Genomic DNA, 17,446 nt, shown 5'->3' on the forward strand with positions numbered 1-17,446 from the left:
TGCGCAGGCGCCGGGAAAGGTCAGAGAGGCCAGGCGCCTGCGCACTGCAGTACTTTATGCTGCCCTCAACAGGACAGACAAAGTACGCCTGCGCCGGAGCCATGGCAGGAAGACAAGAAGAGGACGTGAGACTGTTACATCTTCAGTAAACCAGGTAAAGACTGCAATGCTGTGTCATTTATTCATTGACTTGCATACACCATCATCGCCATACACCTTGGGAGCCCTGGGGACCCCACTTCACCTGTGGGAAGCATCACCATCATTGCTGCAACAATTTCCCCCAGAGGGGGATATTGGTCCCCCTATTGATCGAACTCCACAGGTGGCGTCATGACAGACTTTAACACAATTCTCTTTAAAGATGGTTCCCTTTTACAGTGAGTCCCAGGGCCATGGACCGGGTCGCAGCCACCGTGACATCCCCTTTAATAGCAACCGGACCCGGCACCGAGTAATCCCCGCAGCCCTGGTGGGCGACTCAAATTTGGCGTCACAAACAGAATTTCGTGCCCTGGTACTGTGTGCCAGAGACTGTGACAGTTTGTTTGCAAACCGCCATTGCCGCGCCGCGTGGAGCGCGAGGGGAGGAGACGTACCTTCGTGGGCGGAGCTGGCCGAAAAGAGCGCGAAGAAGAAAACGGTCGGAAGTGAGGATGCCGCAAAGTAATGGACAGAGGACCGGGAACCGCTGCAGACTGCGCACCGGAGGAACCAATACAGATTCCGGAACCTGGCTTCCACAAGGTTAGCACAGGGGAAAAGCCATGTCTGACCCGGGAGTAGGATTGGCGGCGGTCGCAGCTGCAGGCCCCATAGTACCCCCAGGCCCCGCAGCGGATGCACCCGCAGGCCCAGTGATGCTCCCAGGCCCCGCAGTGGACGCAGCCGCAGGCCCATACCGCCATCAGGTCCTGCAATGCCCGCAGCTCCAATAAGCCGGCCAGACCCCGCAACAGCTACAACGCCCATAATGCCGCTGACCATGCCATATATTCTTGGAGCAGCCTGGCTTGCACAATATTCGGGAGAGTCCCATGCATTAAGTGACTTTAAGGAAAGACTCTGCAGCATATTTGACGTGTATCCCCTGACAGACCACCAGAAGGTCAGCATCTTAACTGGCCAACTGATTGGCGCGGCCCTAAGAGCGGTAATATCCTGGCCAGATATGGAAAAAAGGACTGTGCAGAAGATCTTTGCCAAACTTAAAATCACCTTTGACACCCACACCGCTGCAGAGATCAAAATGAAGTTTTTCGGGTGCAAGCAGAGAGCACAGGATAGCATACGGGACTATGCCCTTCATCTGCAAGAGGCACTACGGACCATAAAACAGGTTGACCCTAATATCATGCAGGATGGAGACAAGCTCTTAAAGGAGCAGTTCATTGCGGGACTCCTGTCCAGCACCCACAGGACCCAGCTATGCATCGTGGCCTTGCAAAACCCCGATCTGGACTTTGCACAATTTAAAGACAGGGCAATCTGGGTGCTGCACGAACCTCAGCCCAGCCGCGCAGTGCCCCCTAGGCGTCCAACCCTCACATACCACTAGGAGGTGGTATCATATCCTCTGGTCCCCGTTGAGGCCGACGCACAGGTCCTGGATGATGATCCCTCCACAGGACTACACCTTCAGGTCCAGGAACTAACTAAAAGCGTAGCTGCACTAGCCCAGACTGTGCAGGAACCCCCAAAGGAGAAGATCAAGCTGGCTTCCAGACTGGAGGACGTCCCCTGGCAACGACAGAAGAGGATCCCGCCGACCAGAGGAAGAGACAACGACCGCTATCATCCAGATGGACGACCCATCTGCCGCCACTGTAACCAGGCAGGACACATTGCAAAGTACTGTCATTTAAATGAGCGACCCCTGGGACAGAGGGCCAACCCACAGAGGATGACCAGGCCCACAAAATTGGCGAGCCAAGTACGTCAGAGGATGACCTGTCCTCCCCATTGCGATCGACGGCATTCTGATGAACGCTTTGTTGGACATCGGCTCTCAGGTTACAACTATGCCTTACATTCTCTATAAACGTTATTGGGCTGACACAGACATTACCCATGGCCCAGATAGTGATTTAACAATAGTAGCCAGTAATGGTCATCCTTTGCCACAGGTGGGGTACAAACAGGTCACCATTAAGGTGGGGTGGGTAGAATTAAAAGCCCAAGGAATAGTGATTGTTGATATTGACCGAGGTGAATGTAACCCTATGATGACCATTGGTACTAATGTTATTGAAAATTGTCTTGCCGACGTTATTGTTTTGTTACAAACTTGACGACCAGTGGGAAGCAGAACCATATACCATTTTACCATCAAACTTCGACAATACGAAAGTATGCCTTATAAGCAAAGATGGAGGAAAAACTTCAACTGCGATATCCAGAGATCACCTTAAAGTATGCCCTGATAAACTGAGAGAAAAAGAAAAGGACCCAGGAACTTCTCAACCCATGGAGGAAGCAGGAAAGAAAATCCACACCGTTCTTGGAGATTTTCCCCAGTCTTGAACTGAAATGCATCAGGCCATAGTGATACCTGAACCATACTTAAGCAGAAGAGACTTTAGACCAGCAGGTTCAAGCAGCAAACGTCACCCCAGCGGTGGAACCAGATAATCCACCCTCTGCTATCGGTGAATCTGTCAGACCTATGGTGAAGCTAAGAAGTCGCAAATACCCAGTTTACCTATACAATGCAGGCCCACAGGTAGCACAGACACCAGTGGGTACACAATAGCTACAGCAAGCATGTTAGACCAGAAACTGCGTAGGTCTACTTGTAGCACCAAGGGTCAAATACCAGTCCGTTACAGGGACTAAAAATGTCAATAATTGGTGTTACCTTAAAAATGGACAATGGGGTAATGGACAGTGGATTACCCAAAAACTGTCTTTGTAAATAGTTTGGCACCCTCAGGGTGCACCCTGGTTCTACCCACTTTACCGTCATGGGTAGGGCCTTGTTTCTTCAGACCTGAAGCTAAAACTGTCTGGCGCAGCCAAACCCTGGGTCTGGATACGCCTTGTAGCCCGCACAATCCTACATTGGGGGTTTATGACGGGTCCCTTTATCGGTACTGTTATATCTATAAACAAAGACACCCTGGTATAATGCCAGATGTACTCTTATAAAATTTGTTGCAATGTTAAAGTCAAAAGTGCCTCCCGTAAGGGATGAAAAAGTTTACCCTGTTCAAATGTTTTGCAAAAATGTCTTATCCTACCTGTACACTCCCTGACAGAAGTTATATCGCATATCCATGTTACGTAAATAAAAGCTTATAACCTGAAGTTAAATTCATCCATTGGTTGTACAAATTATTATTTTGAAAGCTGAAACCCTCCGAAATGTGGTTTAGGTTAAGAAAGTAAATTGGCATCAATGCAGAAATATTGATCAGTTAATGGACACAGAATGGTCAGATTTTGGCAAGACAAAAGTTTTGTCGCCTGGTTATATAATGCACCCAATCCTAGTTTACATTCTCACCTGTGCTCAGTAAATGATCGGTTAATTAGTGTGTGTGTATAAAAAGAAACCCAGCACCCCAGACCTTCACTTGAACTGCAACTTGAGCTCTGACAACTTGCCAAAAATCCACCCTGTGACCAAAGCCTGGATTAATAATAATAATAATCTTTACTTATATAACGCCAACATATTCCGCAGCGCTTTACAGTTTAACAGTTTCAAACACAACAGTCATAAGTAACAACGTTAACAATACAATAATTAAAGCGAAATAAGAGGACCCTGCTCGTGAGAGCTTACAATCTACAATGAGGTGGGGGAGATACAAAGCACAGGTGTGTATTTACAATGATGTATTTACAATGATGGTCCAGCCATCTTCAGGGGGTGGGGGATAGATGGGGATAGTGAATGGGCTACACACACAAATATAAAATGAGTTTGATTAGTGAATGTGGTAGGCCTGTCATGGTTCCCAATGGCAAGGGAACGTAAGAAACATATAAATAACGAACGAGCTCTCGGGTGATGGAAACTCGAGTTGACCGTGAGCTAAATCTACCACACAACTAATAGTAGCCGGGGAGCATACCTACGGCTTCCTAAATGCCACGCGCCAGCCGGAGGACTAACTACGCCTGGTAGAGGAAGAAACAGACCTGGCTTACCTCTAGTGAAATTCCCCAAAGATGATAGCAGCCCCCACATATATTAACGGTGATTTCAGGGGAAAAGACATACACAGTATGAAAGTAGATTTAGCAAAGAGAGGTCCACTTACTAGATAGCAGAATGATACAAAAGAGGACTTCACGGTCAACTGAAAACCCTTTAAAAAAACCATCCTGAAATTACTTTAAGACTCCTGTGTCAACTCATCACACAGGAGTGGCAATATCAGACCACAAGAGCTTCCAGCAACAGAAAATGACAAAACTGTACACTGGACAAAAATACAAAAACGATAAGGACAATAAGTCCACTTAGCTGATCAGCAGACTAGTAGCAGGAACATGCAACCGAAAGACTCTGGTTACAATGATGACCGGCAAGGAAATGACTGGAGAGCAAGGCTAAATAGGAAACTCCCAAACACTGATGGAAGCAGGTGAACAGAAGCAGCAAAGTGCAAACAAGTCACCAGTACCACCAGCAACCACCAGGGGAGCCCAAAAAGCGGATACACAACATAGGCCGCTCTGAACAAATGTGTTTTGAGGATTATCAAGAGGCTGAAGACCAGATCCACTGCAGAGGTGGCTGGCACCTTTAATGTGTCTCAGTGTCAAGTACAAAGACTTAGCAAAAGATTTGAAGAGACTGGAGATGTGTTTGACAAGCCCAGGTCCGGCAGACGCTGCAAGACAACTGCTCAGGAGGAATGTTTGTTGGTTAGAAAATCCAAAGCAAGCCCCTCTTCCACTGCAGCAGAGCTCCAACAGGCCTGGTCACCTCAAGTCCCTGTGTCAACTAGAACAGTTTGTAGGATTCTGTCTCGAAATGGCCTCCATGGTCGGATCAGTGCCCAGAACCCAGCACTAAACAAAAGGCAAATAAAAAACCGTGTGGCATTTGCAAAGTCCCCAGCCTGCTAAACAGATGGACGCTGGAAAAGTGGCAGAAGGTGGATTTCTCTGATAAATCTTCAGTAGAATTACACCACAGCCGCCGCAAATACTGCAAGAGACTTACTGGAGCCTGTATGGATCCAAAATACACCCAGAAATCAGTTAAATTTGGTGGTGGAAAGATCATGGTCTGGGGTTACATTCAGTATGGGGGTGTGCAAAACATTTGCAAGGTGGAAGGCAATATCAATAGCCTAAAATATCAAGAAGTTTTAGCTACTTCATATATTCCAAATCATAAAAGGGGTCAAATTCTGCAGCAGGATGGTGCTCCATCTCATACATCTATCTCTACAACAAGGTTCCTCCAGGCAAAAAAGATCAAGGTGCTCAAGGACTGGCTAGCCCAGTCACCAGACATGATCATCATTGAGCATGTTTGGGGTAGGATCTGGAAGAGGAAGCTTGGAAGACAAAACCAAAGAATCTAGATGAACTCTGGGAGGCATGTAAGACTGCGTTATTTGCTATTCCTGATTACTTCATTAATAAATAGTATGAATCATTGTTGAACCGCATGGATGCAGTCCTTCAAGCTCATGGAAGTCACACAAAATATTAAATATGACTCTAATAGCACCACAACTTCATTCACCAATGTTATGCAACATATATTTGTATTTTAAGTTAATTATTTGTTTGAATATCAAATTACTTTCTGTGGGCGACAAAACTTTTGTCTTGCCAAAATCTGACCATTCTGTGTCCATTAACTGATCAATATTTCTGCATTGATGCCAATTTATTTTCTTAACCTAAACCACATTTCGGAGGGTTTCAGCTTTCAAAATAATAATTTATACAACCAAAGGATGAATTTAACGTCAGGTTATAAGCTTTTATTTACATAACATGGATAAGCGACATAACTTCTGTCAGGGAGTGTAAGGTTTTTGTTTCATTTTCCCCAGTCCAGGAGTACTGGATTTAACGGGGGGATGTGGCACCCCAGGAGTCCGGGTACCACAGTAGTGCTGCCTTCCTCTCGGGGAGGGTAGTGCTATGCCTGGAAACAAGGGGGATCTCTTTGGCAGGTAATTCTCACACACAACACCTTCTGAATCCAGGCCAGGAGGTGGAGCTCAAAACCCGGTTTTAGGGCAGCTTCCCTGAATAAAGATCCTGGTCTGGAGGAGGAGTCCTTTTAGTCTGGAGCAGACAGTGAAGGAAAGGAGCACAGAGGAGAGAATAGGGCTCAAGGAGGCTGCGAGTGGGCCTCCGAGGAGCCAGAGCGCAGAGACTGGGTACTGGGAGCCCAAGGCTATGGGGAGCTGCAAGCCCCATAGCAGAACTGGAGGGCACAGAACTACACGCATATTGCCCAAATTAAGCCTGTGGTACAGCAGCATTCTGGAGCCTGGAGTCAGCGTGCAGAGACCCCAGAAGGAACGGCTTAAGCTGCCTACCTTACAGGACAGGGGAAAGAACCAGGACCTTGTTAGGACACTTCAAGCAGCAAGGGACGTTTCTGTGACTGAACTGGATGAACTGAGTAAAATTGTTTTGTTGAAATTGGATTTGGACTCTGCCTGTCATTATGTGGTGCTTAAAGGAAAGGAGCCCCAGCAGACCGAAATGGACCCTGATGTACAAGTAAGTGGACCTCCAAGTGCACCACAGAAGGGACAATGTGTTCATGATGGCCAGGGTGTGACAGAGCAGCCACCATTAGCCACGACTACCCCCCTGGCCTCTGTTACACTTGGCGTAGTACAGTAGAATTCGGAAAACTTGCAATGTGAAGATGCCTTTAATGTGACAAAGAAACCTGCTCTGAATGTGAATACCCTGAATGTGAAAAAGATGGTGGAAAATGGCGCGGAGACTAAAGACAACTCCAACCCCACCCCTCGTGGGAGTTCTGACCTGAAAATGGCACGAAATTCCATCTGGCAGAGACAGTGGCCCAGGCTTGAGATGCATCCCCTGGTGAGCGGTGCCCACCCATTGTGGGCACGATGGAAGAAATGAAAGCCTCGCCTTTTACAGCAAAACCCGGAAGAATGGACGGAGTCTGACGCTGAATGGGCTGAGCCGCTGGAAGCGGCTCCACCCTGGAACGGGCGGGGTCCAGAAAAAAAATCCATGTGCAGCGGCGTGGCGCTATTGTGAGGCACGGCACTGGCAGCGATGGCACACTCCTGAACCTGTTGCTGTGGCGGTGTCGGCAGCATTGAATGGAAGTGGAGGCAGATGGAGGAGAAGGCCTGACCCGGAAACCTGTAGGGAGTGGCCGACGAGTATTGGCTCGCCGGGTTCCCTATACCTGTGGAGGAGTGGTGCTGGTGGCTGCCAGAATCGGAGCATCATCATCGTGGGCTGGAGGGGGGCAGTGAACTGGAAGGAGAGACTGGCCCCGGAGGAGCCAGAGCTGGAAGTGGAGGAGCCTGAGCCGGAGGGCGCAGCAGCTGTGGCGGAGGAGTCTGACGGTCGTGGAGCAATCGCGACCGGGATGATGGAGCGGGATGACGGGCAGCTGGTGGTGAGTGAACCCTGGACCCAAGCCCCGGATTTAGAGATAATCTGCAAAGAGGAGTGGAACAAAATTCCTCCTGACATGTGCGCAAACCTCATCATCAACTACAAAAAACATCAGACTGCTGTGCTTGCCAACAAGGGTTTTGCCACCAAGTATTAAGTTATTGAGACATTTTTTTTAAGCATGCTACATTAGACACTAACAAACATATTACAGCTATATCATTAAATTGGCAAAAATCCCCAAGATCCTTTACTGGTTAGGTTTGTATTGCTTTGTGCTGACTCCTAGAGGCCAATATGAAAATTGCAGAATTTTTAGATTTTTAGATATTCATGGGTCACGATTCTGTTCCAAACAGACTTTGACAATGTGCAACTTTTTATTGAAGCAAACATTACTATGATATGAAACAAACACTTCAATGTCCCTGTACGTAATGCAAATCTTTTTGTAAATTCACAATTATTGACCATTTCTAGAATATATTTCCAGTTTCAATTCTGAATTTATGTATAATAATATTAAAAAGGAAACCATCTTTGCCTTTAGGAAAATACTGGCAGGAGTTAAGGGCTCAATCATGGTTTGGAATCTACCTTATATTATTAAAGCTTAAGTTGTGGCGATCCTGAAGTTTGTGTATAGAGAAAGCTGCTCTGCACCTGTACACACCAGTTTTTGTTTGGAAGTGGCGGTCAGTCTTTTGTTATTTATGTTTTGAATTATTTCATGCATCAATAGTACACATGAAAATAAGCAACTTTGTAATATATCTTATCAGAGAAATCAGCCCCTGCACAGTTCACCTTCACCCTCCATGCTATGATGCTGACATACTGAACCCCATGACTGCGAAGTCACCTCCCTGTTGCCTGACACATCTCCCTGCTCACTAGCTTCTGTCGGAAACCACGCTCCCTGCTCTTAAAGGACCAGTGTGCACACCTCCTAAGATGGCCTTAGCCAATAGCTGGGAGGCATCTTGTATGAAAGGCATCCTACGCAATAGGAGGTGCCTAAACAATGTGTATTGATTAGTTACTTTGAGTGGACTTAGTGAGTTGTTAGGTCACCTGGTCCTTGTGTGGCTAGGTCCTGAACCCAAACCCCTCATCCTTGTGCGGTCAGTGCATGAACATGCTTCCCTGGTCCTGCTGCAGTCAGAGCCTGAACCTGCTCCCCTGGTCCTTGAGCGGCCAGTTTCTGAAACTGCTTCCCCGGTCCATGTGCAGCCGGTGGCTGACTCTTATTCCCTGGTTTGTTTGTGGCCAGTTCCTTAACTTCATCCCCTGGTCCATGTTTGGGCAGGGCCTGAACCTCATCCCCTGGTCCATGTATGGCCAGGGCCTGAACAGTGTCCCCTGATCCGTATGTGGCCAGGACCTGACCCTGCTCCCATGGTCCATATATGCATACCTCCCAACCGTCCCGGTGTAACAGGCCAAAGTAACCCCGTCCCAGATTAACCCCGGGTATAATTTGGCCTAGGCCAGAGTATACCCCGGGGTATAAACTGGCCTAGGCCAAACTATACCCAGGCATAAAATGGCCTAGGCCAAACTATACCCCGGGGTGTAAAATAGCCTAGGCCAAACTATACCCCTCCAGGCCACATTATACCCCCCAGGGTTAAAGTGGCCTAGGCTACATTTAACCCTGGGTATATTTTGGCCTAGGCCAAACTATACCTAAGGATGTAAAACAGCCTAGGCCAAACTATAACAGGCCACACTATACCCTCAGGCCAGACTATAGCCTTTTACTGGTTGCTATGGGATTTTACATGGCCACTTTATCCTAGCAACGCCCTGGATACGGTTGGAAAAGGGGTTTATCTACCTTGGGGGGCACCCTCACAGCACTGCGGGGAAGCCGGGGAACCCTTTTACTGGTTGCTATGGGATTTTACATGACCAATTTATCCTAGCAACGCCTTGTATACGCTTGGAAAAGGGGTTAATCTACCTTGGAGGACACCCTCACAGCACTGCGGGGTGGGTGGGGATCCCTTTTACTGGTTGCTATGGGATTTTACATGGCCACTTTATCCTAGCAACGCCCTGGATACGGTTGGAAAAGGGGTTTATCTACCTTGGGGGCACCCTCACAGCACTGCGGGGAAGCCGGGGAACCCTTTTACTGGTTGCTATGGGATTTTACATGACCAATTTATCCTAGCAACGCCTTGTATACGCTTGGAAAAGGGGTTAATCTACCTTGGAGGACACCCTCACAGCACTGCGGGGTGGGTGGGGATCCCTTTTACTGGTTGCTATGGGATTTTACATGGCCACTTTATCCTAGCAACGCCCTGGATACGGTTGGAAAAGGGGTTTATCTACCTTGGGGGCACCCTCACAGCACTGCGGGGAAGCTGGGGAACCCTTTTACTGGTTGCTATGGGATTTTACATGACCAATTTATCCTAGCAACGCCTTGTATACGCTTGGAAAAGGGGTTAATCTACCTTGGAGGACACCCTCACAGCACTGCGGGGTGGGTGGGGATCCCTTTTACTGGTTGCTATGGGATTTTACATGGCCACTTTATCCTAGCAACGCCCTGGATACGGTTGGAAAAGGGGTTTATCTACCTTGGGGGCACCCTCACAGCACTGCGGGGAAGCCGGGGAACCCTTTTACTGGTTGCTATGGGATTTTACATGGCCACTTTATCCTAGCAACGCCTTGGATACGCTTGGAAAAGGGGCTTATCTACCTTGGGGGCACTGTCGCAGCATTGCATGGAGGCTGGGGAACTCTTTTCCTGGTTGCTAAGCGATTTCAAATGATCAATCTAAGGTACTTACACCATGTAAAACCCTATAGCAAGCAGGGTGCCCCCAAGGTAGATAAACCCCTTTTCCAAGCATATACAAGGCATTGCTAGGATAAAGTGGTCATGTAAAATCCCATAGCAACCAGTAAAAGGGTTCCTCGGTGTAACAGGCCAAAGTAACCCTGTCCCAGATTAACCCCGGGTATAATTTGGTCTATGCCAGAGTATACCCGGGCATAAACTGGCCTAGGCCAAACTATACCCCGGGGTGTAAAATAGCCTAGGCCAAACTATACCCCTCCAGGCCAGATTATGTAACTAATCTGGGGTTAAAGTTGCCTAGCCCAATTTATACCTCTCAGCTCATATTATACCCCAATGAAATCATTTGCATTGAGTGATATACACAAGAATTACTTAATGCTTCAACATTTTATTGAGAAACCAAACTGACAATTCTTAAAGAGTACCTCCCACTATACAAAACTTTTGCCCATGGCAAAAGTAGTTGTAAAGGGGGGTATTTGTAATGCATATGCATTACAAATACCCCCCCATTTTATAGTTACCTTAGGGGGGCTGCCCGATTACCCCCCCTCGCTAACCGCCGCTGCCCGTCTCCTGGTAGACGGGGTCCCCCTCCTGCCGCTAGGTGGCGCTGCCTCTCCATGCGCCGACGTCACAGCCAGGCGCCATAGAGGAGAGCGGCACCTGGCTAGTGCCGTTGGAGCTTGTAGAAGCAGAGCCAGCACCACCTAGCGGTGGGAGGGGGGGCAATAATTTCTCATTAGCTATAAGTCACTTATCATGCAATGCAATTATCTGGGGCAACAAATCGCCCAACAGTCATTCTGTGTATTATGACATTTAGTCTAGCATGTCCTTGCTACCAAATTAACGTTTAAAGCTAAACACTGATAACAACATTGAAATGATCGTGCTTATTTTCAAGATACAGTGCATGTTCAGTTGTTGACTGCAGATTGAAGCTTGCAGGATATGTCAACCAATCCATGGAGTCACCGACGTTTGTGTAGATTATTATGTCGCAACTCAACAGATTCGCCGTGGTCATGATCTCTGCATCAGTTGCCCAGACTCCATCACGAGAGATTCCAGAGATGTTCACATATTCATTCACATTTTGGTTCAAGTAGTCCTGTAGTTTTTTTGTCAAGTCAGTTTTCATATGGTGGATGACTTTATCTCTGAGAAGGGAATGGTTGTCCTCTGTTCCTGTCAAGATGTAGCTGATGGCCCGGAAGAAGCAGTTTCCATCACCTTTGGTTTTATATGTACGCCGTGGTTGTTCAAGGTCTCGTCTGCATCCACAGTATACAACCTTACTAAACGTAAGGCCAAGAGTGGTGCTAAGATACTTCCTTCTTGAACTTGGTAGTAGGTTGAAAGCCTTAGTTTGCTTATTTTTCTGTGTGGCAGAGTCACTGGAATAATCATCATCGGATGGTGGAGAAGCCTCTTTATCCTGGTAAATCTTTAGGTTGCTGGTGTGGTATGTGTTGCTTAATATCTTGCCAGTTTTGTTGTTCTTAAGTTTTACTCGTCCCTTGGTCAAGGATTCCACAACTAAATAAGGTCCAATCCAGCGTGGTTCCATCTTTGAACCTATGCGTTGAATACGGCGCTGATTCTTGATATAAACTATGGTACCAGCAGTGATTTCTTTGTTGCTTTTGTGTCGGCGATCAAAGGCACACTTCTGGTGTTCTTGAGCAGAGTGGATGTTGGTACTGACGTCTGAGTGCAGCTTTTTAAGAATGCTTGACAGTGTATTTAGCACATCAGGGGTGGCATGATCTGAAATGGGCATGGGATCCACCGTATCATCTTTTGAGGGATTAAGGTCCATGGGAAGCTTGGCCTTCCGTCCATACATGACCTCAAATGGAGTAACCTTGGTTGAAGCATGCACAGATGTGTGATAGGCAAACAGAACACCAGGGATGAATTGATCCCAGTTGTTTCCTTGGTCATTGACAAGCTTACTAAGAGCTTCTTTAAGTGTCCGATTATCACGTTCCCGCTGGCCATTTGTTTGTGGGTGGTATGCAGATGAAATACGGTGATCTGTTTGAAAATGTTCCATCAGGTTGTCAATGATCGAGTTTACAAACTCTCGTCCCTGGTCGCTAATCAGAGTCTCCATACAGCCAAGGCGACAGATAACGGAGTACAAAAAATTTGCCACTGACTTGGCACTCTTATCTGAGACAGCTGTTGCTTCAGTCCATTTGGAGAAATGATCAGTGGCAGCAACTATATATTTGTTGCCATTTGATGTTTCCTGAAGAGGGCCAATCATATCAATCCCAACTAAGCTCCATACTTTTCCAGGCACTGATATACTGTTGAGTGGTGGAGCTTCCTTTGTGATTTTGGGATTTATAACAAAACATTTTTGACAGGCTTTCACATACTGGTGAACGTCATTTTTCATTCCCTTCCAGTAAAACCGGTCAGAGATTTTGGCTAAAGTTTTATCTCTGCCAAAATGGCCCCCAGATATTGGGTTGTCATGACAGGCCTTCAGGATATTTGGCAGTCGACTTTTAGTAAGAACCTCCTTTTCCCTATGATAAACAATTCCTCCTTGGGCTCGATATGGCTTTGCTGTTTGTCTAAACTGGGACTTGGCATTTGCACGTTTCTCAGGAGGTAGATCGTAGGTATACTGAGGGTACCTTTGTTCTGTTGCAGTGTAGAATCTCAAAAGCTGGTCATACAATTGATCTTCCATGGTTGTCAAAATTGGAAAAGATTTGGTGTCATAGAGAGCAGAGAGGTGTCATAGAGAACATACAAAACAAGTTATCATTAACTATGCACTGACAGGACAGCGCCATCTACTGTCAGTTCAGATCTGCACACTTTTCAACAAATAAGCAATAGGGTGAGAAAAACAGTGAAGTGATAACATTATGGCCTAGAGAAATACTATAAAAACTATTTTATACCCCCTGGTATAAAGTTTATCCCCCGGGGGTATACTATGGCCTAAGTCAGCTTTTGAATTTTTGTGCTGTTTCCTTCCTCAGTAAAAGGGTTCCCCGGCTTCCCCGCAGTGCTGCGAGGGTGCCCCCATGGTAGATAAACCCATTTTTTAAGCGTATCCAAGGCGTTGCTAGGATAGAATGGCCATGTAAAATCCCATAGCAACCAGTAAAAGGGTTCCCCACCCACCCCGCAGTGCTGTGAGGGTGCCCCCAAGGTAGATTAACCCCTTTTCCAAGCGTATACAAGGCGTTGCTAGGATAAATTGGTCATGTAAAATCCCATAGCAACCAGTAAAAGGGTTCCCCGGCTTCCCCACAGTGCTGCAAGGGTGCCCCCAAGGTAGATAAACCCCTTTTCCAAGCGTATACAAGCCGTTGCTAGGATAAAGTGGTCATGTAAAATCCCATAGCAACCACCTAAGGGGTTAACCACCTATCCTTAAGTGCTGCGAGAGTGCCCCCAAGGTAGATAAACCCCTTTTTCAAGCGTATTCAAGGCGTTGCTAGGATAGAGTGATCATGTAAAATCCCATAGCAACCAGTAAAAGGTTTCCCCACCCACCCGCAGTGCTGCAATGGTGCCCCCAAGATAGATAAACCCCTTTTCCAAGCGTATCCAAGGTGTTGCTAGGATAGAGTGATCATGCTATATCCCATAGCAACCAGTAAAGGGGTTCCCCACCCACCCCTCAGTGCTCGTCAGTGCCCCCTAGGTATACAAAGCCCTTTTCCAAGCATATCCAAGGCGCCAAGACAACGAGCTGGCACGAGCAGGGCTGAAGATTTCATGTCACATGTGACTATAGGGAGGGGGTGGGGCTTAGAAAGGGAGATCCCTGGCGTCACCAGAGGTGGAGGAGCTTGAAAAGGAGCAGTGCCCGATGGGAGGGGGAGCTGTGACCTAGAAGAATGAGCAGCTTTCCCTCAGCTTACCCTGGGGGGTATAATCTGGCCTGGAGGGGTATACTTTGGCCTAGGCTATTTTATACCCCGGGGTATAGTTTGGCCTAGGCCAAAGTATACCCGGGGTATAATCTAGCCTAGGCCACTTTAACCCCGGGTATAGTCTGGCCTGGGGGTATAATCTGGCCTGTTACACCGGATCCAGCGGGCCTGTCCCGATTTTGACAGTCAGCCCCGCGATCCCGGGCGGGACATTAGTTGTCCCGCATTGGTTGGGAGGTGTGTATATCACCCGGTCAGCTCCCTGAGACCCTGCACCCGCAGAGCCACAAACCACACATTGGCTGCTCTGTGCGCACAGGACCTGTGATGAAGTCACAGGATGGGAGGAGTCAGGGGGTCACATGATCGGGAGGACCTCCGTGTACAGGACTCTGCTGGTTGTCATGGCGCTGGAGGAGGGTAAGCGTATGTGTGAGGTCAGGAGGTGTTTACAGTGTGGATGTAGCATAGCCGTGTGTGTACAAGGTGTATGGATCGGAGCATCGGGTGAAAGGTGTATGGAGCGGAGTCGTGTGTGTAAGAGGTGTACTGAACGGAGTCATGTGTGTACGAGATGTATGGAGAGGAGCCGTGTGTGTATCAGGTGTACGGAGTGGAGCCGTGTGTGTGCAAGGTATATGGAGCGGAGCAGCGTGTGAAAGGTGTATGGCGCAGAATCGTGTGTGTAAGACATGTACGGAGTGGAGCCATGTGTGTAAGACGTGTACGGAGCGGAGCCACGTGTGTACGAGGTGAACAGAGCAGAGCCATGTGTGTACAAGGTATACGGAGTGGTGCCGTGTGTGTACAAGGTATACGGAGTGGTGCCGTGTGTGTACAAGGTATACGGAGTGGTGCCGTGTGTGTACAAGGTATACGGAGTGGTGCCGTGTGTGTACGAGATGTATGGAGAGGAGCCGTGTGTGTACGAGGTGAACAGAGCAGAGCCATGTGTGTACAAGGTATACGGAGTGGAGCAGCGTGTGCAATGTGTATGGAGCGGAGCAGCGTGTGCAATGTGTATGGAGCGGAGCCGTGTGTATGAGGTGTACGGAGTGGAGCCGTATGTGTATGAAGTGTAGGGAGCGGAGCCGTGTGTGTGCAAGGTATACGGAATGGAGCAGCGTGTGCAATGTGTATGGAGCGGAGCCGTGTGTATACGAGGTGTATGGAGTGGAGCTGTGTGTGTATGAGGTGTACGGAGCGGAGCCGTATGTGTATGAGGTGTACGGAGCGGAGCCGTGTGTGTGCAAGGTATACTGAATGGAGCAGCGTGTGCAATGTGTATGGAGCGGAGCCGTGTGTATACGAGGTGTATGGAGCGGAGCTGTGTGTGTATGAGGTGTACGGAGCGGAGCTGAATGTGTACGTGATGTATAGAGAGGAGCCGTGTGTGTATGAGGTGTATGGAGAGGAGCCGTGTGTGTATGAGGTGTATGGAGAGGAGCCGTGTGTGTGCAAGGTATACGGAGCGGAGCAGCGTGTGCAATGTGTATGGAGCGGAGCCGTGTGTGTACGAGGTGTACGGAGTGTTGCTGTGTGTGTACGAGATGTATGGAGAGGAGCCATATGTGTATGAGGTGTACGGAGCGGAGCCGTGTGTGTGCAAGGTATACAGAATGGAGCAGCGTGTGCAATGTGTATGGAGCGGAGCCGTGTGTATACGAGGTGTATGGAGCGGAGCTGTGTGTGTATGAGGTGTACGGAGCGGAGCTGAATGTGTACGAGATGTATGGAGAGGAGCCTTGTGTGTATGAGGTGTATGGAGAGGAGCCGTGTGTGTATGAGGTGTATGGAGAGGAGCCGTGTGTGTGCAAGGTATACGGAGCGGAGCAGCGTGTGCAATGTGTACGGAGCGGAGCCGTGTGTACGAGGTGTATGGAGCGGAGACTTGTGTGCATGAGGTGTACGGAGCGGAGCCGTGTGTGTGCAAGGTATACGGAGCGGAGCAGTGTGTGCAATGTGTACGGAGTGGAGCCGTGTGTGTACGAGGTGTATGGAGCAGAGCCGTGTGTGTACGAGGTGTATGGAGCAGAGCCGTGTGTGTACGAGGTGTACGGAGTGTTGCCGTGTGTGTACGAGATGTATGGAGAGGAGCCATATGTGTATGAGGTGTACGGAGCGGAGCCGTGTGTGTGCAAGGTATACGGAGCGGAGCAGCATGTGCAATGGGTATGGAGCGGAGCCATGTGTGTACGAGGTGTACGGAGTGGAGCCGTGTATGCACGAGGTGTACGGAGTGGAGCCGTGTGTGTACGAGATGTATGGAGAGGAGCCGTGTGTGTATGAGGTGTACGGAGTGGAGCTGTGTGTGTGCAAGGTATACGGAGCGGAGCAGCGTGTGCAATGTATATGGAGCGGAGCCGTGTGTGTCCAAGGTGTACGGAGTGGTGCCGTGTGTGTACGAGATGTATGGAGAGGAGCCGTGTGTACGAGATGTATGGAGAGGAGCCGTGTGTGTATGAGGTGTCCGGAGTGGAGTTGTGTGTGTGCAAGATATACAGAGCGGAGCAGCGTGTGCAATGTGTACGGAGCGCAGCTGTGTGTGTACGAGGTGTACGGAGTGGAGCCGTGTGTGTACGAGGTGTACGGAGTGGACCGTGTGTGTATGAGGTGTACGGAGCGGAGCTGTGTGTGTATGAGGTGTACGGAGCGGAGACGCATGTGCAAAGTGTATGGAGCGCAGTCGTGTGTGTACAAGGTGTATGGAGCGGAGCCATGTGCGTACGAGGCGTACGGAGTGGAGCCATGTGTGTACGAGATGTATGGAGAGGAGCCGTGCGTGTATGAGGTGTACGGAGCGGAGTCGTGTGTGTATAAGGTGTATGGAGTGGAGCCGTGTGTGTATGAGGTGTACGGAGTGGAGCCATGTGTGTATTAGGTGTATGGGGAGGAGCCGTGTGTGCATGAGGTGTACAGAACAGAGCCGTGTGTGTACGAGGTGTACGGAGCAGAGCCGCATGTGCAAGGTGTATGGAGCTGAATGGTGTGTGTACGAGGTGTATGGAGCGGAGTCGCATGTGTACGGAGCGGACGCTGGCTGTGTCGGATCGGAGCAGTTATTGCTCCTCGCTCTGACACTGACTGGCACAGGAGACACGGAGAGGTCTTT

This window comes from Ranitomeya variabilis, chromosome 1, assembly GCF_051348905.1.
Source record: "Ranitomeya variabilis isolate aRanVar5 chromosome 1, aRanVar5.hap1, whole genome shotgun sequence".
Taxonomy (NCBI): domain Eukaryota; kingdom Metazoa; phylum Chordata; class Amphibia; order Anura; family Dendrobatidae; genus Ranitomeya; species Ranitomeya variabilis.